General features: G+C 41.3%; 1 protein-coding gene and 2 pseudogenes across 5 annotated transcripts in view; 2 read left to right on the top strand and 1 right to left on the bottom strand.

Moving 5' to 3' along the window:
- Window positions 1-203: 203 nt before the first annotated feature.
- LOC121482916 lies at window positions 204-1,793 on the top strand (annotated as a pseudogene).
- Window positions 1,794-3,581: 1,788 nt separating this feature from the next.
- Window positions 3,582-26,498, top strand: part of SYTL4 (synaptotagmin like 4) — an 80,972-nt gene continuing 58,055 nt past the window's right edge. For 3 of the 5 annotated variants that reach the window (XM_041741002.1, XM_041741005.1, XM_041741001.1), the window contains exons 1-2: window positions 3,582-3,729; window positions 4,232-4,324. The gene's annotated coding sequence lies outside the window, so the exon portion shown is untranslated. The remainder of the gene's footprint in view (window positions 3,730-4,231; window positions 4,325-26,498) is intronic. The other 2 variants (XM_041741004.1, XM_041741003.1) reach the window with 2 other exon arrangements.
- LOC121482917 lies at window positions 16,926-17,357 on the bottom strand (annotated as a pseudogene).

Below are 26,498 nucleotides of genomic sequence, written 5' to 3'. Positions count from 1 at the left end.
GACTATATTAAAATTTACTTAACCATTGAACCATTAGGTTTTTTCTTAGTATTTTATTATTCTAAGTAATACTAGGGGGAACTTTCCAGAACGCTTGGGGGAACTTTCCAGAACGCTCGGTGAGACGCGGAGGAGCGGCGGCTGCCCGAGCTGCGCCCAGCAACACGCTCCTTCCTGCTCCCCCACACCGGCTTCAGCCCTCTCACCGGCTGTAGAAAATGGTGAAAGAAACCACTTACTATGATGTTTTGGGGGTCAAACCCAATGCCACCCAGGAGGAATTGAAAAAGGCTTACAGAAAACTGGCCTTGAAGTACCACCCTGATAAGAATCCAAATGAAGGAGAGAAGTTTAAACAGATTCTCAAGCTTATGAAGTGCTCTCTGATGCAAAGAAAAGGGAATTATATGACAAAGGAGGAGAACAGGCAATTAAAGAAGGTGGAGCTGGTGGTGGTTTTGGCTCCCCCATGGACATCTTTGATATGTTTTTTGGAGGAGGAGGCAGGATGCAGAGAGAACAGAGAGGTAAAAATGTTGTACATCAGCTCTCAGTAACCTTAGAAGATCTATATAATGGCGCAACAAGAAAACTAGCTCTGCAAAAGAATGTGATTTGCGATAAATGTGAAGGCCGAGGTGGTAAGAAAGGAGCAGTCGAATGTTGTCCCAATTGCCGAGGTACTGGAATGCAAATAAGAATTCATCAGATAGGACCTGGAATAGTTCAGCAAATTCAGTCTGTGTGCATGGAGTGCCAGGGCCATGGGGAATGGATCAGTCCTAAAGATAGATGTAAAAGCTGCAACGGAAGGAAGATAGTTCGAGAGAAGAAGATTCTAGAAGTGCATATTGACAAAGGCATGAAAGATGACCAGAAGATAACATTCCATGGTGAGGGAGACCAAGAACCAGGACTTGAACCAGGAGATATTATCATTGTTTTAGATCAGAAGGACCATGTTGTTTTTACTCGACGAGGAGAAGATCTTTTCATGTGTATGGATATACAGCTGGTTGAAGCCCTGTGTGGCTTTCAAAAGCCAATATCTACTCTTGACAACCGAACCATCGTCATCACCTCTCATCAAGGTCAGATTGTCAAGCATGGGGATATCAAGTGTGTGTTAAATGAAGGCATGCCGGGGATCCCTGGGTGGCGCAGCGGTTTGGCGCCTGCCTTTGGCCCAGGGCGCGATCCTGGAGACCCGGGATCGAATCCCACATGGGGCTCCCGGTGCATGGAGCCTGCTTCTCCCTCCGCCTGTATCTCTGCCTCTCTCTCTCTCTCTCTCTCTCTCTCTCTCTCTCTCTCTCTCTGTGACTATCATAAATAAATAAAAAATTAAAAAAAAAAAAATGAAGGCATGCCAATTTATCGTAGACCATATGAGAAGGGTCGCCTAATCATCGAATTTAAGGTAAACTTCCCCGAGAACAGCTTTCTCTCTCCTGATAAACTTTCTTTGCTGGAAAAACTCCTACCTGAGAGGAAGGAAGTAGAAGAGACTGATGAAATGGACCAGGTAGAACTTGTGGACTTTGATCCCAATCAGGAAAGACGGCGCCATTACAATGGGGAAGCATATGAGGATGATGAACATCATCCTAGGGGTGGTGTTCAGTGTCAGACTTCTTAATGGGGCCGGTGAATAACACTGCTGCTGGCATTTTATATGCAGTAGTGGATGAGTGAAGGACTATAATCATAGCTCACTACTTGCTATTGTTTTTGTTTTAATATTCAACTATAGTAGTGTTTTAAAAGTTAAATGAAGAATAAACTCAAATATAAAAAAATACTAGGATTAGCATAGTTGTACAAAAAATTTGTGTATGTCTGTTTTCCTTAGGACACATTCATTCATGCATTATATAAATATTAGTGAAGGCCTAATATGTGCCAGGTACTATGCTAGGTGTCAAGTTTCTGCCTTGGGTGGCATGTTATCATTTACTGAGATAGGAAACACTGGAGGAAGAGCAAATTTAAGAGAATATATGGTGTGTTCAGCTTTGGATGTGTTGAATTTGAGATGTCTGCAAGACATCCAAATGGAGATGTCAAGAACACAGAGTTCAGTGAAGAGTTCTGGATAGAGCTATAAAATCATAGCTGTGGTCATATAGATGGTAATTAAAGCCAAGTGAGTGAAAGAGATCATTTAGCGAGACAATATATGCAGCCTAGCTCTGAGCATGTCTGACTATCAGAGGTTAGATAGCAGAAGTAGAATCTACAAAATGCTTCAGAGGAGAGGGCAAAAGGGTAGGAGGAAAAGCAAGGCTATGGAATTACAAATATCATAGGAAGACTTTCAAGTAGGAGGAAATAGTTATTAGTGCTAAATGTAGGGAAGATGTCAAGCAAGATAATAATTAAAAATACCCCATTTATTTATTTATGCATTTATTTTTAGAAGATTTTTTTTTTTATTCATGAAAGATACAGAATGAGTGGCAGAGACATAAGTAGAGGGAGAAGGAGGCTCCCTGCGGGGAGCTGGATGTGGGACTTGATCCCAGGATCCTGGGATCACTACCTGAGCCAAAGGCAGACACTCAACCACTGAGCCTACCCAGGCATCCCTCCACTTTATTTTTTTATTTATTTACATAGATTTATGGACATGGGGGTCATTCATTGGTTGGGTATTTTGTTGAGCTCAATTTCAGTAGAGTGTTGGAGAAGGATGCCAAATTGGTAGGTGAGAAGAAGAGAATAGAGATTGCAAATGTACCTGCAAAGTACATTTTCAATAAATTTGCCCATAAAGAGGAGCTGGAGAAGTATCTAGTTTGTAGGGAGGACTTTTTTTTTTTATGATGGCAGACTTGGGATGTTTAATTGAGCATGGTTAATGCCTGATGAGAAGGCAAGTGGGGGGGGGGCAGGAATCTACAATTACTGGGTAGATATAAATATTCTAAAGTCTAATGATGTATATTGCCCACATGCCTTCTAAAAGGGTTTTTAATCAACACACTCTCCCACCAGCAATTATGAAAGAACTTTGTTTTTGGTAGCTACTTTGTCATTAAATGTGATAAAAACAAACAAATACTTTGCCAAAGAGTCTCATTATTGTTCTAATCTGCTCTTATTTGATTACTAGTGAGTTGAATGTTTTAAACATTTGTGTCTGTGTGTATGTGTGAATTTTAGTTTAGGTCCTTTGTCTCAAACATTCCTATTTTAGACAGACGCTTTTATTTGCCGCTGTTATTGGCCTGAAAGTTAAAGGATCCGAATGGTATCGTATTTTATCTTCCCAAATCATATGGTCTAGAGTCTTCATCTTCTTATAAGGACACGACAGTTTGACAACTTTTGGCTCAGCGAAGCGGAAGAGGCAGGAGATTTATCATCTGAGTTGCCACAGATGGAAGTGAAAAGGGGGCCACGTCCAGGTTTAGACCCCAATCCTCGGCCCTTAAGCTTCTTTTCCTAACCCAGGAGGGTATCCCTCTAGTGACTTAAAAGTCTTTGGCTCTCAGAGTACACTTTGGGTGGCGCAGCCCCCTACTAAAGGGCCCAGAGAGCTGTGCGGCCCCTTTAAGAGTCCAGCTCCTCCCCGCTCCAGGGAAAGTTGCAGCTTTTTCCGCCTACCGGAGGGTGAGTAGGGCCAGCCGCCAGAGCAGGATTGCAGTCTTCCAGGAGCCGGAGACCCTCAGTTGAATCCGGCACTGGGACGTCTCACCCTCTCGTGGCACCTGTTGCAGGTGACAGGTACGTCTGCGGCCGGGGGCCGCCCCTTCGCCCTGGGTCCCGGGCTCCTCCCGGGCCCCTCCCTGCTTTTCTCTGCCTAAGCGCCCCCCCACCCCTATCTCAGGGATCTGCGCCCTTCCCTGCCCCCGCCCCCCCGTCTGTGATCTCCCAATCTTTCCTTCTCCCTGGCTGACTGCCTGTCCCGTCTCCCTTGTCTGCCTCCCTGGACCGCACCCCCCACGCTTTGACTCCTGTCTGCTTGGGGCGGCCCCTCCCCGCCAGTTTGCGTTCCCTCGGGCCTCTTCTGGCCCCTTCCCTGGCCCACCGGTCGCTAACGGAGGCTGTACCCCTTGGGGCTCTGCCTCCTCCGGGTCTCGCCTCAAGCAGAGTGGCTCGGCTTTTCCCCGCCAGTCCCGGCTCGAGCCCCTCCCGAGCCGGCCCTGGGGGCGGGTGGGGCCGAGCTCCCAGCGGGAACTGCACCCTCGGAGATGTCAAGTCACCTTTTCCGTGGTTCCTCTCTCAGCGCTTGGCCATCGCGCCGGGTCTCGGTCTCGCCCTGCTTCCGGACCCGGACCTCGCGGCGTCAGCTTCTCTGGCCTCTGTAGGTCCGCCAAAGGTAAAGGCTGGAGGCGGGTTGGCTGTGAGTCTTTCCTCAGTGGGCTCCCCCTGAGCTTGGGGCAGGGGACCCAGCTGTGTGCTCTGGAGTTGAACTGCTCTATCTTGCCACCCTTGGAGCAGGCGTTGGAGGTTTGCTCCTGGAAGAGGGTCCCCAGGGCCCTCAGAAGGGGCACAGAATGCTCTTATCCCCTGTGATGGTTTGTAGAGGGCCAGGAAACCTGTTCCTCCAGCCCCCAAAGTTGAATGAGATAGGGGTTTTTTGGCCGTGAAATCATTTGGTTAGAATTCTGGTGAAGGAACAGGTGATCTGTTTTTCATTAACCAATATTTTCTTCCCCCACTAAGTACCCTGCTCCTTTAGGACCAGAGGACCTAGCATTCCAGAATATTGATTTTGGCAGGGTTGACCCTAGACCTTGTACAGTTGTGACAGAAATTAATCGTCACTGCCTCCTGGACCTCTTATTTTTAACTGGCTTCTTTTCTGTTCTTTCAGCTCCCTACTCCCACTCCTCATAAACCCATTAATATTAAGGTGTTAATGACCTAATGTGTTTACCCCACTGGGCTGTGGAGAGAACAATGCAAGGAATTGAGGCCCTGATGAAGTTTTTTTGTTGCAGTTCTAGGGTTTTTTTTTTTCATCTGTTTTGTTTTTTTACATGTTTGTTTGTTTTTAGCACCTGCTAGAATCCAAGTAGAAAAAGACCACCAACTTGGCTTGTGAGACTTCTCCTGGCAGGGGATGAACATTTCTGCTAACACAATTTTAGGTGCCTCACTTTAGGTCAGAGTGGTGAAATGGACCTTGGAGGCCTATTCTGCGATGATTGGTCAGTGAGTCAATGTGGCATTCTGCTTGATGCTCTTGGAGCTCTTCCCCCTTAATGCTACTAATAATGGTTGTTAGGCTCTATTGAGCCAGTACTCTGATAAGTTCTTTACACACTTATCTCATATCATCCTCATAGTAACTCTGTGCGGCAGACACTACAGTTATAACCATGTTATGATGGAAAGGAAAATCAGAGATTTAGGTGCCTTGCCCCAAATCACCAAACTGGGCCATGTGGCTGCAGAGCTTGTGTTCCTATCCCCTGTCCCCACCGCTTCTGCTGTCTGAGATTTTAGGAACACTAAATAGCTCACAAGTAAGGACTCAATGATTGAAACTTGCCCTTCCAAGCTAAAACCTGAGTTTTGGTCCCTGACTCCATTTCAGATGTGCTGCAGAGACTTTGGCCCACTTCTCTCACTGATAATCTGACCCTCCTTCACCACTTCACTTCTAACAGGGGACCACTTGCCACTTTATTACTATAAGGACACAGCCCTGAATGTACCTGGCTGAATGAAGCCTCTGAGGCTCTTAGCTCAGTAGGGATTGTCCTGAAGTGAGGAGAGGGTTGCTACCCTCTGGATTCTAGGGATATGCGTCTGACTCAACTTCTGCCTTTCCTGCTGGCTAGGGAAGAAATGAGGGTGTGGTAAGTGATAAGGATTTCCCAACAGTCAGCCCAGAGAGACTGAGGGTGAGTGTGTGCTTGTTTTATCGTGCGGTGGACAGAGTACTGGAGGCAGGGACCATACCGAAGAAAAAATAGCCTCACTGATTCCATCTCTGGACCTTTGCTCAAATGGCTTCTTTTTCCTGAAAAGCTAACTTGCCACCCATACCTACTCTCCTGCTGTGAGCTCCTATTCATCTCTCAAGATCTAGCTCTAAGGTTCTCTCCTTTGGGACAGCCTTACTGGACATACAATTACTTTCCCTGGAACTGAATTACCAGTTACCCTGTCCTAAATCACTTTGTTTATACCTCATGAAAGCCCTTCACATCCTTCTTTGTTGTTTTTCCACCTGGAAGGTCATTAACCTCTTTAAGGGCAAGGTCTGGCTCTTTGGAGCTCTTTCTCTTAAGTACAAGAGATGAACAAGGATTCGCGCTAGGCTGGGGATACCAGGCCTTTAAGGCCCAAGCTTTGATGATGGTGGAACTGGAGCACACAACAAAACAACTTCCTGAGGCACTTGAAATCCGACCTGACCTGACCTTCCGGAGTTTGTACTTAAATACAAACTTCAGTGAGGCCTTCCCAAACCACGCTATTGAAACTTAAAACCCCATCCCTGAACATTCTATATGACCCTTCCCTACCTATTACTTGAATATAACACATTTTTTTTCATTTTGCTTTCTTTTTTCTTGTCCCTCCTCCCTCCAGAATGTAAGCTCCCTGTGGGCAGGGATTTCTGTTTTATTTACTGGTAGACCCCAGCACCCATAACAGAGCCTGGCACATCATAGGTGCTTAACTCATATTTGTTAAATGAATTAATGAATGACATTGCCATTCTAGGAACTGGCAGTGTTTTGTGCTCTCCCGGACCTTATTTTATTTTTTTAATAAATTTATTTTTATTGGCGTTCAATTTACCAACATACACAATAACACCCAGTGCTCATCCTGTCAAGTGCCCCCCCCAGTGCCCGTCACCCATTCACCCCCACCCCCCCCCCCCGCCCTCCTCCCCTTCCACCACCCCTAGTTCATTTCCCAGAGTTAGGAGTCTTTATGTTCTGTCTCCCTTTCTGATATTTCCCACACATTTCTTCTCCCTTCCTTTATATTCCCTTTCACTATTATTTATATTCCCCAAATGAATGATACCATACACTGTCCTTCTCCGATTGACTTACTTCACTCAGCATAATACCCTCCAGTTCCATCCACGTTGAAGCAAATGGTGGGTATTTGTCGTTTCTAATTGCTGAGTAATATTCCATTGAATATATAGACCACATCTTCTTTATCCATTCATCTTTCGATGGACACCGAGGCTCCTTCCACAGTTTGGCTATTGTGGCCATTGCTGCTAGAAACATCGGGGTGCAGGTGTCCCGGCGTTTCATTGCATCTGCGTCTTTGGGGTAAATCCCCAACAGTGCAATTGCTGGGTCATAGGGCAGGTCTATTTTTAACTCTTTGAGGAACCTCCACACAGTTTTCCAGAGTGGCTGCGCCAGTTCACATTCCCACCATCAGTTCAAGAGGGTTCCCTTTTCTCCGCTTCCTCTCCAACATTTGTGGTTTCCTGCCTTGTTAATTTTCCCCATTCTCACTAGTGTGAGGTGGTATCTCATTGCGGTTTTGATTTGTATTTCCCTGATGGCAAGTGATGCAGAGCATTTTCTCATGTGCATGTTGGCCATGTCCATGTCTTCCTCTGAGATTTCTGTTCATGTCTTTTGCCCATTTCATGATTGGATTTTTTATTTCTTTGCTGTTGAGTTTAATAAGTTCTTTATAGATCTTGGATACTAGCCCTTTATCTGATAGGTCATTTGCAAATATCTTCTCCCATTCTGTAGGTTGTCTTTTAGTTTTGTTGACTGTATCTTTAGTTGTGCAAAAGCTTCTTATCTTGATGAAGTCCCAATAGTTCACTTTTGCTTTTGTTTCTTTTGCCTTCCTGGATGTATCTTGCAAGAAGTTACTGTGGCCAAGTTCAAAAAGGGTGTTGCCTGTGTTCTCCTCTAGGATTTTGATGGAATCTTGTCTCACATTTAGATCTTTCATCCATTTTGAGTTGATCTTTGTGGTCTAGTTTCATTCTTCTGCATGTGGATGTCCAATTTTCCCAGCACCATTTATTGAAGAGACCGTCTTTCTTCCAATGGATAGTCTTTCCTCCTTTATCGAATATTAGTTGACCATAAAGTTGAGGGTCCACTTCTGGATTCTCTCTTCTGTTCCATTGATCGAGGGGTCTGTTTTTGTGCCAGTACCACACTGTCTTGATGACCACAGCTTTGTAGTACAACCTGAAATCTGGCATTGTGATGCCCCCAGATATGGTTTTCTGGAATTTTATCCCCTGGCTATTCGGGGTCTTCTCTGATTCCACACAAATCTTAAAATAATTTGTTCTAACTCTCTGAAGAAAGTCCATGGTATTTTGATAGGGATTGCATTAAACGTGTAAATTGCCCTGGGTAACATTGATATTTTTACAATATTAATTCTTCCAATCCATGAGCATGGAATATTTTTCCATCTCTTTGTGTCTCCTCAATTTCTTTCAGAAGTGTTCTATAGTTTTTAGGGTATAGATCTTTTATGTCTTCGGTTAGGTTTATTCCTAGGTATCTTATGCTTTTGGGTGTAATTGTAAATGGGATTGACTCCTTAATTTCTCTTTCTTCAGTCTCATTGTTAGTGTATAGAAATGCCATTGATTTCTGGGCATTGATTTTGTATCCTGCCATGCTACCAAATTGCTGTATGAGTTCTAGCAATCTTGGGGTGGAGGCTTTTGGGTTTTCTATATAGAGTATCATGTCATCGGCGAAGAGGGAGAGTTTGACTTCTTCTTTGCCAATTTGAATGTCTTTAATGTCTTTTTGTTGTCTGACTGCTGAGGCTAGGACTTCCAGTACCATGTTGAATAGCAATGGTGAGAGTGGACATCCCTGTCTTGTTCCTGATCTTAGGGGAAAGGCTCCCAGTGCTTCCCCATTGAGAATGATATTTACTGTGGGTTTTTCTTAGATGGCTTTTAAGATGTCGAGGAAAGTTCCCTCTATCCCTACACTCTGAAGAGTTTTGATCAAGACTGGATGCTGTATTTTGTCAAATGCTTTCTCTGCATCTAATGAGAGGATCATATGGTTCTTGGTTTCTCCCGGACCTTAAATAGCCCCTTGTCTGTCACCCTACAGCTGTAAGTTCGCCCCAAGGCCTGGGTCCCACACGGCTTTCCTTCTGCTAAGTTTTGCTTTGAGGCTGCATTCCTGATGACAACTTTGACCTAGTTGGAAGTACTTCTCTCTTTTTTGAAGGCATGAGTCTCTGAATGGAAACTTCTAAAGTAAGCATGTAAAGAGTCTGTGCTTTTTGTTGGTTGGAAGGGAGACTAGCACTGAGAGGAGAGGATGTGGATTGTCAGATGTCTTGAGGCCTTTCAGACATTTGGTGAGCTCAGCGAGCAGCTGGGGAAAGTACTGTGTCACAGGGAAGTGACCACCCCGAAAGAATAAAAGGCAGCATGAGTTTGGCTTCTGTCCTTGCATTTCCCTTAGCTTTTCAGGCATGAGGTGGTTATTGGATAGCTTTATGGAAAAGCTATTACTGAGTGCTATGTGTGTGGTACTTGACTAGTTTAGTTTTGTTCTGGGAGAATTATACAGTGTGAGGAAACCACGATGTAACAAAAAAGAAAAAAAGTATGATTGTCTTTAAATGTGTTTTGAGGGTTCCTGGGTGGCTCAGTCAGTGAAGCATCTGCCTTCAGCTCTGGTCATGATCCCAGAGTCCTGGGACTGCGCCCTGCATTGGACTCCCTGCTCAGTGAGGAGCCTGTTTCTCCCTCTCCCTGCCGCTCTGCCTGCTTGTACTCTCTATTCTCTCTCTGTCAAATAAATAAGTAAATAAATAAAATCTTTAAAAACATGTGTTTTGAAATATTCACAAAGAAAAAAACCCCTAGAATTCCTTAAAAGATAGGGTTGGAAGGAGTTGGGTCCTTTGATGTGGTGGTACATATGTGATTTCCCACCATTTAATGTGTATTAACTTCTTAAAACTAAAGTCTGTATTAAAAAACTTCTGCTTAACCTCATCTACTAAATGTATCTCCTCAACCTCTGAATATTGGAGTGACGTAGGACTCAGTCCATCCACTTTTTTCTATCCAGAATCTTCCAGGGGACGCCTGGGTGGCTGAGTTGGTTAAGCTTTTGCCTTTGGCTCAGGTCCTGGGATCGAGTCCTGCATTGGGCTCCAGTTTGGAGGGGGGTCTACTTTTTCATCTCCCTATGTCCCTCCTGCTGCCTTGTGCTCTGTCTCTCAAATGATAAATAAAATATTTTTTTAAAATTAAAGATTTTATTTATTTATTCCTAAGAGACATAGAGAGAGGCAAAGACATAGGCAGAGGAAGAAGCAGGCTCCCTATAGGGAGCCTGATACAGGACTTGATCCCAGGACCCTGGGGTCACAACCTGAGCCGAAGGCAGCTGCTCAAACGCTCAGCCACCCAGGTGTCCCTAAAAAATTTTTTTAAACAAAGCAAAACACCCAGAATCTTCCTGAAAGCACTCATCCAGCCCCATGGCTTTAAATACTGTCTATCTATATACTCATCATTCCCACACTTAGATGTCTGACTCAAGCCTTTCTTCTTTTTTTAAAAAATTTATTTATGAGAGACAGAGAGAGGCAAAGACATAGGCAGAGGGAGAAGCAGGCTCCATGCAGGGAGCCTGATGGGGGACTAGATCCCAGGACTCTAAGATCACGACCTGGGCCAAAGGCAGATGTGCTTAACCGCTGAGCCACCCAGGAGTCCCTCAAGCCTTTCTTTTAAGCTGCATCCTCATATATCTAATGGCCTATATGACATCTCTGCTTGGATGTCAAATAGATATTAAATGTGGCATGGCCAAAATGGGACTCCTGACTCTTCTCGGATCCCTAGCCCTTTCCCTCAGCCCTCCGTATCTCAGCAAAATGGCACCATCATCCATTCAGCTGCTCTAGCCAAGAATCTAGGGTCACCCTTGATGCCTCCCCTTCTCTCACCTCCCCACATCCGATTCATCAGCAATTCCTGTTGCCCTGATCTTCCAGCTGTGCCATCTACTCTGCCACATATCTCCATCTCCTTTGCCTATTACCCTAGTCCACGCAACACAAGGCTGCAATAAACATCTTCATGGAGTGCTCAAAATGGATGTAGATATAGATATACCTGCACAAATATTTCTGCAGGATAGCTTTCTAGTAGGAATTATTGGGACAAAGGATATTTACATTAAAAAATGTGAATAGGTTTTGCCAGAGTGACATCCAGGAAAGTTTACATTCTTACCACAGGGAGTGCTTTTCTGTATGCCCTTGCAGAGGATGGACAGTCTTTTTAATTTTTACCAGTTTGATAGGTGAAAAATAGTATCTGACTGATGTAACTTACATTTCTCTTATTACTAGGAAGGCTGAGTGTTTTTTTCATGTGTGTTAGCTATTTGCATTTTTCCTGAGACTTGCTCCTTTATACCCTTTTTACATTTTTCTTTTGGGTTATATATTTAATTTGCTTGTAAGATCACTATGTTTGTTAGGGACAATTTATTCATTGCCTGTTACACGGTGCAAGTTTTTCTCTCTTGTCATATGGCATAACTTTGTTTATGATGTGTACCCCTCTTGTAATCAGATAACAGACACTATAAAACATTGTAAAAAACATGTTCATTAGATTTGGCAATTAGGAGGTCAGTGACGAATTGACATCAGTGCAGCAGGAAGAGAGAAGGCAGATTGTAGAGGATTGGGGAGTAAGCACTTTCAAGAAGGACTGATGACAAATATGGTATATACTTTGAAGAGGCTTGGCTACAATGGGAAGGAGAGAGTGTGCCTTATAGACAGTTAGATAGAAGATAATCTTAGAAGGTAATCTTGTTAATAATGTTTAGTTTTGAGTATAGGAGATGAGCCCATTCACATGTAGATTGCATAGAACTTGATGATACATAGTTGCTAAAGAAGCAGAAGGGTGGGGGTTCCAGAGTGAAAGAGTGGAAAAGACTGGCCTTAGAGAAAGGAAGGTAGCTCTTCCATTGAGAGGAGGGAAAGGGACAGGATTGATGAAATTGTGGGAGCACAAGATTTTGAAGAAGGTCCCATCTGATGCGATCAATGAAGGATTGGGATAGCATTTGAGAAGGATGAAAAGAGGAGCTTTTTAGAGGCCTAGCATATCACCATATCATAGTGAGCCAAGAAAAGCTTGGATATCTTGAATTTGTCTCCACCCTGTCACAGAATCCTGTATCCATTCTCTTCAGGAGCACTCATCAGTCCAGGTGTAGAAACAGAGTGTAGATGAGTTAGTTTGGGGATTTTTGGGGGTAGCTATGACAGAAATATAAGAGGGCAGGAGACTGGACAGTGACGGCATAATAGTTGAAATGGTGGAACCCTGTGGCTGTCATATCTGTGAATAATTCTACTTTGAACTTGGGTAATTCTTTTTTTTTTTTTTTAATTATTTGTTCATGAGAGAGCCACAGACAGAGGCAGAAGCATAGGCAGAGGGAGAAGCAGACTTCCTGCAGGGAGCCTCTTGCGGAATTTGATCCCAGGACCCTGGGGATCATGACCTGAACCAAAGGCAGAGCTCAACCACTGAACTACCCAGGTGCCCCGAACTTGGGAAATTCTTAAGAGATGGAAAATTTTCACATCATCTTGTACTATTTGTTGTTTGTAGCTCTATTAATTCAGGCATCAGAATAGATTTAGTATCAGTGTCCTTAAACTGTGGTTTGAAACTTATCAGAAAGCATGGGTTGATTTACTCGGGGCTTACAATGTGCCAGTTTCTAGGTGAGGTACTCGAGATATAGTGGAGAAGAAGACCATGGCCTCTTTTTTTCCCATGGAACTTACTTCAGCAGGAGAGGTATGTGTTAAACAGCATCACGTTGGTAGTGATTTCATCACAATAGTGATAAGTTCTATGAAGTTTAATTTTTTAGAAATCACATTGTCACATTGCTTTCTCTAACAGGTTTTACCAATTTACATCTGCCAGCAAAGTATTAAAGTACCTCTTACATCTTCCCTTTTTAAAATTGAATACTGTCTGTTAAAAATTTTACTGAATTGATAGACACATATGAAAATATTTTCATTACCAGTAAGAGTGAAACTTTTTCTTTCTTATATCTATTGGCCATTTGATCTTCTGCCTTCAAGAAGTACCTGTTCATGCTCATTTTCTGTTAGATACTTACTTCTCCTTGTTTTTAGTAGACCTCTTTTCCATATTTGAACCCATTAACCACCCTTTTCTCTCTCTCCTCCCTTAGCTCAGGAAACTCTAAAATCTATTTTACCCAGTCTCTGGCCATTCCCTTTTGATCTCTTTTGAACTTATTTCTTAACTACTTTGGAAACTTTCGTGTGACTAGGGATCTGACTACATTTTTATTACTTGACCCAACAAAAATGATATATATCTTCTGTTCTCCTTTCCACATCTCATTCCCCAGAGGTAACAATATTAAATTTGTGTCTCTTTCCAGACATTTTCTATGCCTATATAAAATATTTCCTTCCTCCCATCCATCCATCTATCCATCCATCATCCATCCAGCATGTTAAAAATACAAATGGAATCATAATGTATATGTTTTGCAATGGATTTTTTTATCTAATGGATTTTTACTTAATATTTGTGGCAAGCCTTCAATGTCAGTAAAAATAGAACTCTTTCTTTTTAACAGTGGCATAGATGTCTTAAAATGTATGTGTAAAAGGAGGAGTTAAGATGGCTGAGGATTAGGGGGACCCTAAGCCTGTCTTGTCCCTCAAACACAGCTAGATAGTTATCAAATCATTCTAAATGCCCAAGAAATCAATCAGAGGTCTGAGAGGACAAAAACTGCAAGTCTACAAGTAGAAAAGTGACTACCTTTTGGAAGGCAGGAGGTGTGGAGAATTGAATTGGGGGAGATACTGCTGTGTCTACAGCAGTAGGGAGGAAGCCTCCTTATGGAGGATACTGTAAAGTATCATACACAGCAGAGCACAAAATCTGAACTTTTAGAAGTTTGCTGTGGTTGGGGATGTTCCTGGCTTACAGGTGCTCAGGTGACAAGCTGGGGTAGAATCCCAGGTGTGACACCATTGTCTGATGTCTTGGAATCCATCCCCTGGATTCCAAGAAGAATGAGTGGTGCTTAAGTGCAGCACTATTCCCAGGCATAGGAACAGGGATACTGGCTGAGTCTTGGTGTCAGCTGTCTGCTCTGTTTTGCCATAAACTGTGACCTGTGAACCTCAGTCCTGCAACTGCTTTCCTGTGATATGCTGGCAAATGGCAAAAGCATGATGAGACCCTCCCTCACAGAAACATTGTGGGTCCAAGCCACGGAAGTCCCTAAAATTTGGAGTTTTGAAACTCAGTCACAGGCCTAAGATAAAAAAGCTCATACACAGGCAGGGTGAATGCAGGGTTCTGACAAAAACAGGGGACACAAGAGTGATTGATTGCTCTTCTGTGAGGTTTCACTGAAGATGGGGGATGCAGACTTTCACCTCCAGGGCTAGAGAGCTGGGCACTGCCATATTCATCCCATCAATCAGCACTAAAAGCTTTCAGGGAGCAAAAGACTGCCACCTCGTGGAGGCTGGAGCTGCTTACACGAAGGCGCACACCACTGTGCCCAGGAGTTGCATTTCCACTAGGGCAATTCCACCTGAGAATCAGTAAAATCAGGCCCCTCCCCCAGAAGACCAGCGTGATCAACTTGCTTGTACCAAGTTTACTGATCATAGACTACTGCAAAGCTTTAACTGTAAGGGGAAATCAGGATCGTTTCCTTTTTGCTTTTATTCTTTATTTTATTATTATTTAATTTCATTTTATTCCTATTTTTAAAATTCCTTTAAAAAACCTTTAATTATTGGGATCCCTGGGTGGCACAGCAGTTTGGCACCTGCCTTTGGCCCAGGGCGTGATCCTGGAGGCCACGGGATCAAATCCCACGTCAGGCTCCCAGTGCATGGAGCCTGCTTCTCCCTCTGCCTGTGTCTCTGCCTCTCTCTCTCTCTCTCTCTCTCTCTCTCTCTCTCTCGGTATGACTATCATAAATAAATAAAAAAAATTAAAAAAACCCCTTTAATTATTAATTTAAAACTTTTAAATTTATATATTAATATGTATATTTTTGTTTACTTTTCTTTTATTATTTTTTGTTTTGGGACCTAAGTTCTCTCTCTCTCTCTCTCTCTCTCTCTCTCTTTTTTGGTCAATTCTCCCAAATTAATATCCAAGCTTATTTTTTTGTATACTTTTTATTGGAGTTTGATTTGCCAACATATACTATTAACACCCAGTGCTCATCCTGTCAAGTGCCCCCTCAGTGCTCATCACCCAGTCACCCCAACCCCCCGCCCACTTCCCTTTCCACTACCCCTTGTTCGTTTCCCAGAGTTAGGAGTCTCTCATATTCTGACGCCCTCTGATATTTCCCACTCATTTTCTCTCTGTTCCCCTATAATCCCTTTCACTATTTTTTATATTCCCCATATGAATGAAACCATTTAATGATTGTCCTTCTCCGATTGACTTACCTCACTCAGCATAATGCCCTCTAATACCATCCACATCGAAGCAAATGGTGGGTATTCATCATTTCTAATGGCTCAGTAATATTCCATTGTATACATAGACCACATCTTCTTTATCCATTCAACTTTTGATGGACACCGAGGCTCCTTCCACAGTTTGGCTATTGTGGACATTGTTGCTATAAACATTGGGGTGCAGATGTCTCAGCTTTTCACTGTATCTGTATCTTTGGGCTAAATCCCCAGTAGTGCAATTGCTGGGTCACAGGGTAGCTCTGTTTTTAACTCTTGGAGGAACCTCCACACAGTTTCCCAGAGTGGCTGTACCAGTTCAAATTCCCACCAACAGTGCAAGGGGGTTGCCCTTTCTCCGCATCCTCTCCAACAGTTGTTGTTTCCTGCCTTGTTAATTTTCCCCATTCTCACTGGTGTGAGGTGGTATCTCATTGCGGTTTTGATTTGTATTTCCCTGATGGCAAGTGATGCAGAGCATTTTCTCATGTGCATGTTGGCCATGTCCATGTCTTCTTTGGTGAAATATCTGTTCATGTCTTTTGCCCATTTCATGATTGGATTGTTTGTTTCTTTGGTGTTGAGTTTCATAAGTTCCTTATAGATCTTGGATACTTATCTTGGTGAAGTCCCAATAGTTCATTTTTACTTTTGTTTCTCTTGCCTTCATGGATGTATCTTGCAAGAAGTTACTGTGGCCAAGTTCAAAAAGGGTGTTGCCTGTGTTCTCTTCTAGGATTTTGATGGAATCTTGTCTCACATTTAGATCTTTCATCCATTTTGAGTTGATCTTTGTGTATGGTGAAAGAGAGTGGTCTAGTTTCATTCTTCTGCATGTGGATGTCCAATTTTCCCAGCACCATTTATTGAAGAGACTTTTTTCCAGTAGAGATTCTTTCCCCCTTTGTCGAATATTAGTTGCCCATAAAGTTGAGGGTCCACTTCTGGATTCTCTCTTCTGTTCCATTGATCTATGTGTCTGTTTTTGTGCCAGTACCACACTGTCTTGATGACCACAGCTTTGTAGTACAACTTGAAATTTGGTATTGTGATGCCCCCGCCTCTGATTTTCTTTTTCAATATTCCCCTGGCTATTCGGGTTTTTTTTCTGATTCCACAGAAATCTTTTTTTTTATTTGAAAAAAGTTCAGATTTACAAAATGTGTATCATTCTGTCATGAAAACTCTGCACCAACATTATACACTTGGAAAAAAATACAAACAGGATATATTACAAATTTATGTAAGCAATAACTTAGTTCACACCATGCAATAAAAAGCACAATAATCAAGATATACAAGCTTTTGTAGCTTCTAAACTGAAGGACTTCTTTTTTCTGCAGAATCCTTAAAACTTATGGCACTTAAAATTTGTTAGCCTTTCTACTGAAAGGTTAATTATACACAACAATGATGAAAAAAATTAACAGACAAGTTCTCTATTATGAATCATTCCAGCTTTGTTCAACAATGGTTGAAACTCTTTTCTCATATTCTCATTTGTTTTCCTGATAAAGCTGTGCTGCCTGGCTATTGGCTGGATTGTTTGGATTTGGATAATCCAGCAGAGACTGAATTGATGTTAAGATAGAAGGTACATCATATGCTGGACTCCATCAATTCTGAAGGATATCATTTGGATGAAACATTTTGGATAAAAACCCAACAGTTAGTGGTTTATTTGGATACTCTTCAGAAAATTCTATTACTAGTTTAAAAGTACCATCTTCAAAGGGTGTCCCCCTTGGGTCCAAATATAACTGCATTACACTGCATAATGTTGTTTACAAATGGCATGCCACTGACACCTACAGGTGGGTCCTCTTGGAATCGCTTCAATCCCGCATGAGCCTCCTCCGGGCCAGAGTTGACATGCTCCCCAGCTGCCCCGGGGTCAGTCTGATTCCACACAAATCTTAAGATAATTTGTTCCAACTCTGGGAAGAAAGTCCATGGTATTTTGATAGGGATTACATTATATGTGTAAATTGCCCTGGGTAGCATTGACATTTTCACAATATTAATTCTTCCAATCCATGAGCATGGAATGTTTTTCCATCTCTTTGTGTCTTCCTCAATTTCAGAAGAGTTCTGTAGTTTTTAGGGTATAGATCTTTTATGTCTTCGGTTAGGTTTATTCCTAGGTATCTTATGGTTTTGGGTGCAATTATAAATGGGATTGACTCCCTAATTTCTCTTTCTTCTGTCTCATTGTTAGTGTATAGAAATGCCATTGATTTCTGGGCATTGATTTTGTATCCTGCCACACTGCCGGATTGCTGTATGAGTTCTAGCAATCTTGGGTTGGAGTCTTTGGGTTTTCTATGTACAGTATCTTGTCATCTGTGAAGAGGGAGAGTTTGACTTCTTTGCCCATTTGAATGCCTTTTAGTTCTTTTTGTTGTCTGATTGCTGAGGCTAGGACTTCTAGTACTATTTTGAATAGCAATGATGAGAGTAGACATCCCTGTCGTGTTCCTGATCTTAGGGGAGAGGCTCTCAGTTTTTCCCCATTGAGAATGATATTTGTTGTGGGCTTTTTGTAGATGGCTTTTAAGATGCTGAGGAATGTTCCCTCTATCCGTACACTTTGAAAAGTTTTGATCAGGAATGGATGCTGTATTTTGTCAAATGCTTTCTCTGTATCTATTGAGAGGATCATGTGGTTCTTGTTTTTTCTCTTGTTGATGTGATCTATCATGTTGATTGTGTTACGAGTGTTGAACCAGCCTTGCATCCCGGGGATAAATTCCACTTGGTCATGGTGAATAATCTTAATGTATTGTTGGATCCTATTGGCTAGTATCTTGTTGAGAATGTTTGCATCCATGTTCATCAGGGATATTGGTCTATAATTCTCCTTTTTGGTGGGGTCTTTGGTTTTGGAATAGAGGTAATTCTGGCCTCATAAAATGAGTTGGAAATATTCCATCCCTTTCTATCCTTCACAACAGCTTTAGTAGAATAGGTATTATTTCTTCTTTAAACATGTGCTAGAATTCCCCTAGGAAGCCATCTGGCCTTGGACTTTTGTGTCTTGGGAGGTTTTTGATGACTGCTTCAATTTCCTCCCTGGTTATTGGCCTGTTCAGGTTTTCTATTTCTTCCTGTTACAGTTTTGGTAATTTGTGGTTTTCCAGAAATGCATCCATTTCTTCTAGATTTCCTAATTTATTGGTGTATAGCTGCTCATAATACTTTTTAAAAATCGTTTGTATTTCCTTGGCATTTGTTGTGGTATCTCTTCTTTTATTCATGATATTATTAATGTGAGTCTTTTCTCTTTTCTTTTTAATAAGGCTGGCTGGGGGTTTATCTATCTTATTAATTCTTTCAAAGAACCAACTTCTGGTTTTGTTGATCTATTCTACAGTTCTTCTGGTCTCTATTTCATTGAAATCTGCTTGAATCTTTATTATGTCTCTTCTTCTGCTTGGTGTAGGTTTTATTTGCTCTTCTTTCTTCAGTTCCTTGAGGTATGAGGTTAGCTTGTGTGTTTGAGTTTTTCCCAATTTTTTGAGGGATGCTTATATTGCGATATATTTCGCTCTTAGGACTGCTTTTGCCATATACCAAAGATTTTGTACGAGTGTATCTTTCTTTTCATCAGTGTCCGTGAATCTTTGTAATTCATCTCTAATATCCTGATTGACCTATTTATCTTTTATTTTTTTTTTCTATTTATCTTTTAAATGATGCTCTTTCACTTCCACTTGTTTGAGTTTCTTCCAAATTTCTTCTGTGATTGAGTTCTAGTTTCAAAGCATTGTGGTCTGAAAATATGCAGGGGACAATCCCAGTCTTTTGGTATCAGTTGAGCTGATTTGTGACCCAGTATGTGATTTATCCTGGAGAAAGTTCCATGTGCACTTGAGAAGAATGTGTATTCAGTTGCGTTTGGATGGAAAGTTCTGTATATATCTGTGAAATCCATCTGGTCCAGGGTATCATTTAAGGTCCTTGTTTCTTTGGTGATGTTGTGCTTAGAATATCTGTCATTTGCAGAAGTGCCATGTTGAAGTCTACTACTGTGAGTGTATTATTATCTAAGTATGTCTTCACTTTGGTGATTAATTGATATACTTGGGAGCTCCCACATTAGGGGCTTAAATATTCATGAGTGTTTGGTCTTCTTGTTGGATAGACCCTGTATGTATGATATATTGTCCCTCTTCATCTCTTACAACAGGCTTTGGAATAAACTCTAACTTATCTGATATGAGGATTGCTACCTCAGCTTTCTTTTGAGGACCATTTGAATGGTAAATTGTTCTCCAGCCTTTCATTTTCAGGCTGTAGGTAACCTTAGGTTTAAAATGAGTCTCTTGAAGATAGCAAATAGATGGGTCTTGCTTTTCTATCCAGTATGAAACCCTGCATCTTTTGATGGGATCACTTAGCCCTTTTATGTTCAGAGTAACTATTGAAACATATGAATTTAGTGTCATCGTAATACCTATTCAGTCCCTGTTTTTGTGGATTATTTCTTTGGGCATCCTCTTTCTTTTACAGGGTCCTCCTTAATATTTCTTGCAGAGCTGGTTTGGTGGTCACAGATTCTTTGTTTCTGCCTATCTTGGAAGCTCTTTATCTCTCCTTCTATTCTGAATGAGAGCCTTGCAGGATAAAGTATTCTTGGCTGCATGTTCTTCTCATTTAGGACCCTGAATATATCCTGCCAGCCCTTTCTGGCCTGCCAGGTCTCTGTAGAGAGGTCTGCTGTTAATCTGATATTTCTCCCCATATGAATTAAGAATCTCTTGTCTCTTGCTGCTTTAAGAATTTTCTTTTTGTCTTTGGAATTTGCAAGTTTCACTATTAAATATCAAGGTATTGAACAGTTTTTTATTACTTTTTTTTTGGGGGGGGGTCCTCTTGGATCTGAATGCCTGTTCCCTTCCCCAGATTTTAGAAGTTCTCAGCTATGATTTGTTCAAATATACTTTGTGGTCCCCTCTGTCTCTTGGGTTTTTTGGAATCCCAGTTAGACGTATATTCTTCCTTCTCAAGCTATCATTTATTTCCCTAAGCCTTTCCTCTTGGGGTCTTAATTGTTTTCCTTTTTTTTCCTCAGCTTCCTTCCTTACCATCAATTTGTCTTCTGTGTCAGTCACTCTCTCTTCCATTTCATTAACCCTAGCAGTAGAACATCCAGTTTGGATAGCATCTCAATTAATCTATTTTTAATTTCGGCTTTAGTAGATTTCAATTCTGCAATAACAATGTCTCTAGAGTCCGCTTATACTTTTTTTCCAGAACCACCAGTAGCTTTATAATTGTACCTCTGGGTTGAATTTCTGACATCATATTTAAATCCAGATTCTGTAACTTCTTGGCAGAGAATACTTTTTCTGGTTCTTTCTTTTGTGGTGAGTTCTTCCTTCTAGTCATTTTGTTCAGTGCAGAGTGGCTGTATGAGTGGGATGAGTCAAAAATATCAACTATGACCTAAGTAACATATGCTCTAGATGATTCTGAAGAGATCAGAGAACAGAAAATAATGGGAAAAAAGAACAGAACAAAATAAAACAAAAGGACTCCTAAAGTAAAAAACAAATTTTAAAACAAATTAGTAAAAATAAAAAGCAAAAAACCATAAACCATGAAGAAAAAAGAAAAAGAAAAAAATTAAAGAGGGAAATGAAAAAAAAGGAGGGGATGGTGGTGGTGAGGAAGTGGTAGTGGAGAGAGAATGTAGTGTACCTGAGGGTCTTAGAGGGTGATCCTCTTGATTCTGAGTGTATCAAGTTCTGTATGTTAGATGATGCTCAGTCCCAAATTAATATAAACCAGAAATACTTGTAGAAAACCCCAACATTGACCACCAAAACATAAACAAGATAAAGGGGGGGCAGAATGGGAAGGAAGAGAGAATATAATCTCACAGAATGAACCAACATGGTATTTCACTTGGTTCTGGGTGTATGTTGGTCGTGTTTTTGAAGGTACTAACTTCCACCATTGTAAAGCAAAACAAGGCTGAAAAAAGAAAAACCCCTATCTCTTATATCTACCAAAATTAAAATGAATACGTTGAAGGGAGTCCAGAAGTGAGAAATATAGCGAAGACATGTAACTGTAGAAATATGAAAGTCAAAAAAGGAAAACACTTAAAAATGGAGAGCTGGTAAAATATTGTAGTTAGGGTGGGAAACCGAAAAGATATTGGAAATTTTTAGTCTGATATAAAGACAAGTCATAATGGAAACATAATGGGAAAAGAAACAAAAAAGGACCCTCTAGTTCTACATAATATTTCCCCTCAGTTCTGGAGATTTCCAGTACTGCTTAGTCAATAAACTTGTTCTTTCTTTTTTCTTCCAGCTGGTCTTCTGGGGGAGGGGTCTGCTCTGCTGATTCTTATGTGTCTGTGCCTGGGCATAGATGTCCAGCTCCCTGTGGGTTGCCAGGCTCAGTGAGAACTGTTTATCCTGTGAGGCCCCTATTCCCTGGTGGCCCCACCCCTCCCAGGCAAAGGGTGAAACAAGGATGAAAAAGAACAATGTTGGCAGCCAGATTTCCAGCTCTGGAGTCAGCTCCCACTAGTGCAGTCTCCCAATCTGCACTGGCTTAGATGCTCCCGGGGCTGGCGCAGGTGCACTGATCTGCACAGCTTGCAGGGTGCCCAGTGGCAGGAGAGTTCTCACTGTCATATGCCCTCCTCACTTCCACCTGTCCCAGGGGGAGTGCAGGATCATGGGCTTTGTCCGCTTGGGGACCTGGGATCTGGGGCCCTGTGCTGCTGGAATCGTGCTCCTGGAGCACACAGCTCCTGAAGGCAGCAGGGCACAGCCATATCCATCTGGAGTCAGTCTGCCTAACCAACTGGCTTCTCCCAAATGCCCCACCGGCTGTGCACTCCAGCCCTTTACCGAGATTGGTCCAGTTTGTGGGGCCGGGATCTAGGTTCTTTTAAGAGGCAGACCAAAACACACCCAGGATCTAGTTTGTTTTGCTTTCTTTTCTTTTCCTTCTTTTTTATTTTGTTTTGTGTTTTTCTTTCTTAATTTCTTTTCTGGACAAAATGATTAGACAGAGAAATTCACCCTAAAAGAGAAATGGGAAGTAGAACTCATGGCCAAGGATTAAACCAGTATAGATATAAGTAAGATATCTGAACTAGAATTTAAAACAATGGTTATAAGGGTACTAGCTGGGTGTGAAAAAAGCTGAGTGTGAAAAAAGCATAAAAGACACTAGAGAATCCCTTGCTGCAGAAATAAAAGAACTAAAATTTAGTCAGGCCGAAATTAAAAATGCTATAACTAAGATGCAATCCCACATTGAGGCCATAAAAACTAGGAAGAATGAAGCAGAGGAGCAAATCAGTGATATAGAAGATAAACTTATGGAAAATAATGAATCTGAAAAGACGAGGGAAAGAAAGGTAATGCATCATGCAAGTAGACTTAGGGAACTCAGTGACGTATTAAAACATATAACATTTCTGGAGTCCCAGAAGATGAAGAGAGAGGAAAAGGGGCTGAAGGTTTATTCAAACAAATTATATCTTGCCTAATCTGGGGAAGGAAACAGACATAAAAATCCAGGAAGTATAGAGAACTCCCATTAAATTCAACAAAAGCCAACCATTGCCAAGGCATATCATAGTTATATTCACAAAATACACAAGGAAGGATTCCTAAAAGCAGCAAGGAAAAAAAAAGTCCTTAACCTACAAGGGAAAACAGAACGGTTCATAGCAGATCTATCCACAGAAACTTACCAGGCCAGGAAAGAGTGGCAGGAAATATTAAACATGCTGAATGGGAAAAATATGCAGGAAAGAATTCTTTATCCACTAAGGGTGTTATTCAGAATAGAAGGAGAAATAGAGTTTCCTGAACAAACAAAAATTGAAGGAGTTAGTGATTACTAAACCAGCCCTGAAAGAAATTTTAGGGGGGATTCTTTGAGTGGAGAAAAAAAAACACCAAAAGCACCAAAGACTACAAATGACCAGAGAACATTATCAACTTTACAGGTAACACGATGGCACTAAAATTATATCTTTCAGTAATCACTCTGAATGTGAATGGATGAAATGTTCCATTCAAAAGACATAGGGGACCAGAATGGGCAAGAAACAAGATCCATTTATATGCTGCCTCCAACAGACTCATTATAGACCTAAAAACATCTGCATATTGAAAGTGATGGGATGGAGAACCATTTGTCATGCTAATGGACATCAAAAGAAAGAGTAGCCATACTTATATCAGACAAGCTAGATATTAAAACAAAGACCATAATAATAGATGAAGAAGGGTATTATAGTTAAGGGATCTATCCATCAAGAAGATCTAACAATTGTAAATATTTATGCCTCCAACATGGAAGCATCCAAAATATATAAATCAATTAATAACAAAGAAACTCATTGATAATAATATAATAATAATAGGGGGTTTTAACAACGTATTTACATCAATGGGCAGATCATCTAAGGAAAACATCAAGGAAACAATGGCTTTGAATGACACACTGGACCAAATGCACTTAATCGATATTTTCAGAACATTTCATCCTATAGCAGCAGATTACACATTCTTTTTGAGTGTACACGGAACATTCTCCAGAAGAGATCAAATACTGGGTTACAAATCATTTCTCAACAAGTACAAAAAAATCAAGATCATGCTATGTATATTTTCAGACCGCAACACTATGAAACTTGAAGTCAACCACAAGAAAAAATTCGGGAAGACATCAAATACATGGGAATTAAAGAACATGCTACTAAAGAATGAATGGGTTAACCAGGAAATTAAAGAGGTAATTTAAAAATACATGGAAGGAAATGAAAATGAAAACACGATAGCCCAAAGCCTTTGGGATACAGCAAAGGCAGTCCCAAGAGGAAAGTATATACCAATACAAGCCTACCTCAAGAAGCAAGAAAAATCTCAAATACACAAACTAACCTTAAACCTAAAGGAGCTAGGAAAGAAACAGCAAATAAAGCCTAAAGCCAGCAGAAGAAGGGAAATAATAAAGATCAGAGCAAAAATAAATTATATGGAAACAAAAAAAAAACCCTAATAGAATGTATTAACGAACTAAGAGCTGGTTCTTCTAAAGAATTAACAAAATTGATACATCAAAAAGAAACGAGAAAGGTTGCAAATAAATAAAATCACGAATGAAAGAGGAGAGATCACAACCAACACCAGAGAAATGTAAGCAATTATAAGAGAAAATTATAAAAAATTATATGCCAATGAACTGGGAAACCTGGAAGAAATGGACGAATTCCTAGAAACCACCAAACTACCAAAGCTGAAATGGGAAGAAATAGAAAATTTGAAGAGACCCATAACCAGCAAAGAAATTAAATCAGTAATAAAAAATCTCCCAACACACAGAAGTCCTGGAGTAGATGGATTCCCAGAGAAATTCTATCAGGCATTTATTTTTTTTCAAAGATTTTATTTATTTATTCATGAGAGACACACACAGAGAGAGAGGCAGAGACACAGGCAGAGGGAGAAGCAGGCTCTATGCAGGGAACCCAATGTGGGACTCGATCCCGGGTCTCCAGGATCATGCCCTGGGCTGAAGACAGGTGCCAAACCACTGAGCAACCCAGGGATCCCCCTCTACCAGGCATTTAAAGAAGAGTTAATAGATGTTCTTCTCAAATTGTTCCAAAAATGGAAATGGAAGGAAAACTTCCAAACTCATTCTATGAAGCCAGCATTACCTTGATTCCAAAACGAGACAAAGACCCCACTAAAAAGGAGAATTGCAGGCCAACATCCCTGATGAACATGGATGCAAAAATTCTCAACAAAATACTAGCAAATTGAATTCAACAGTACATTAAAAGAATTACTTACCATGATCAGGTGGGATTTATTCCTGGACTGCAGAGGTGGTTCAGTATTTGCAAGTCAATCAACGTGATATGCCACAATAATAAAAGGATGAGAACCGTATGACCCTCTCAATAGATGCAGAAAAACATTTGATAAAACGCAGCATCCTTTCTTGATTAAAAAACCCTCAACAAAGTAGGGATAGATGGAACATACCTCAGTATCATAAAGGCCATAATGAAGGGCCCACATCTAATATCCTCCATCTCAATAGGGAAAAACTGAGAGCCTTCCCCTACTGTCAGGAAGAAGACAAGGATGTCCACTCTCACCATTACTATTTAACACAGTAGTGGAAGCTTTAGCCTCAGCGATCAGACAACAAAAAGAAGTAAAAAGCATCCAAATTGGCAAGGAAGAAATGAAACTTTCACTATTTTCAGACAACATGATACTCTGTGCAGAAACCCTGAAAGATTTTGATGGAATCTTGTCTCAGAGGAGAACACAGGCAACACCCTTTTTGAACTTGGCCACAGTAACTTCTTGCAAGATACATCCACGAAGGCAAAAGAAACAAAAGCAAAAATGAACTATTGGGACTTCATCAAGATAAGAAGCTTTTGCACAGCAAAGGATACAGTCAACAAAACTAAAAGACAACCTACAGAATGGGAGAAGATATTTGCAAATGACATATCAGATAAAGGGCTAGTTTCCAAAATCTATAAAGAACTTATTAAACTCAACCCCAAAGAAACAAACAATCCAATCATGAAATGGGCAAAAGACATGAAGAGAAATCTCACAGAGGAAGACATGGACATGGCCAACATGCACATGAGAAAATGCTCTGCATCACTTGCCATCAGGGAAATACAAATCAAAACCACAATGAGATACCACCTCACACCAGTGAGAATGGGGAAAATTAACAAGGCAGGAAACAACAAATGTTGCAGAGGATGCGGAGAAAAGGGAACCCTCTTACACTGTTGGTGGGAATGTGAACTGGTGCAGCCACTCTGGAAAACTGTGTGGAGGTTCCTCAAAGAGTTAAAAATAGACCTGCCCTACGACCCAGCAATTGCACTTTTGGGGATTTACCCCAAAGATTCAGATGCAATGAAACGTCGGGACACCTGCACCCCGATGTTTCTATCAGCAATGGCCACAATAGCCAAACTGTGGAAGGAG

Source organism: Vulpes lagopus, chromosome X (assembly GCF_018345385.1).
Source record: "Vulpes lagopus strain Blue_001 chromosome X, ASM1834538v1, whole genome shotgun sequence".
Lineage (NCBI taxonomy): Eukaryota > Metazoa > Chordata > Mammalia > Carnivora > Canidae > Vulpes > Vulpes lagopus.
This window is presented reverse-complemented; position numbering and strand designations above follow the sequence as displayed.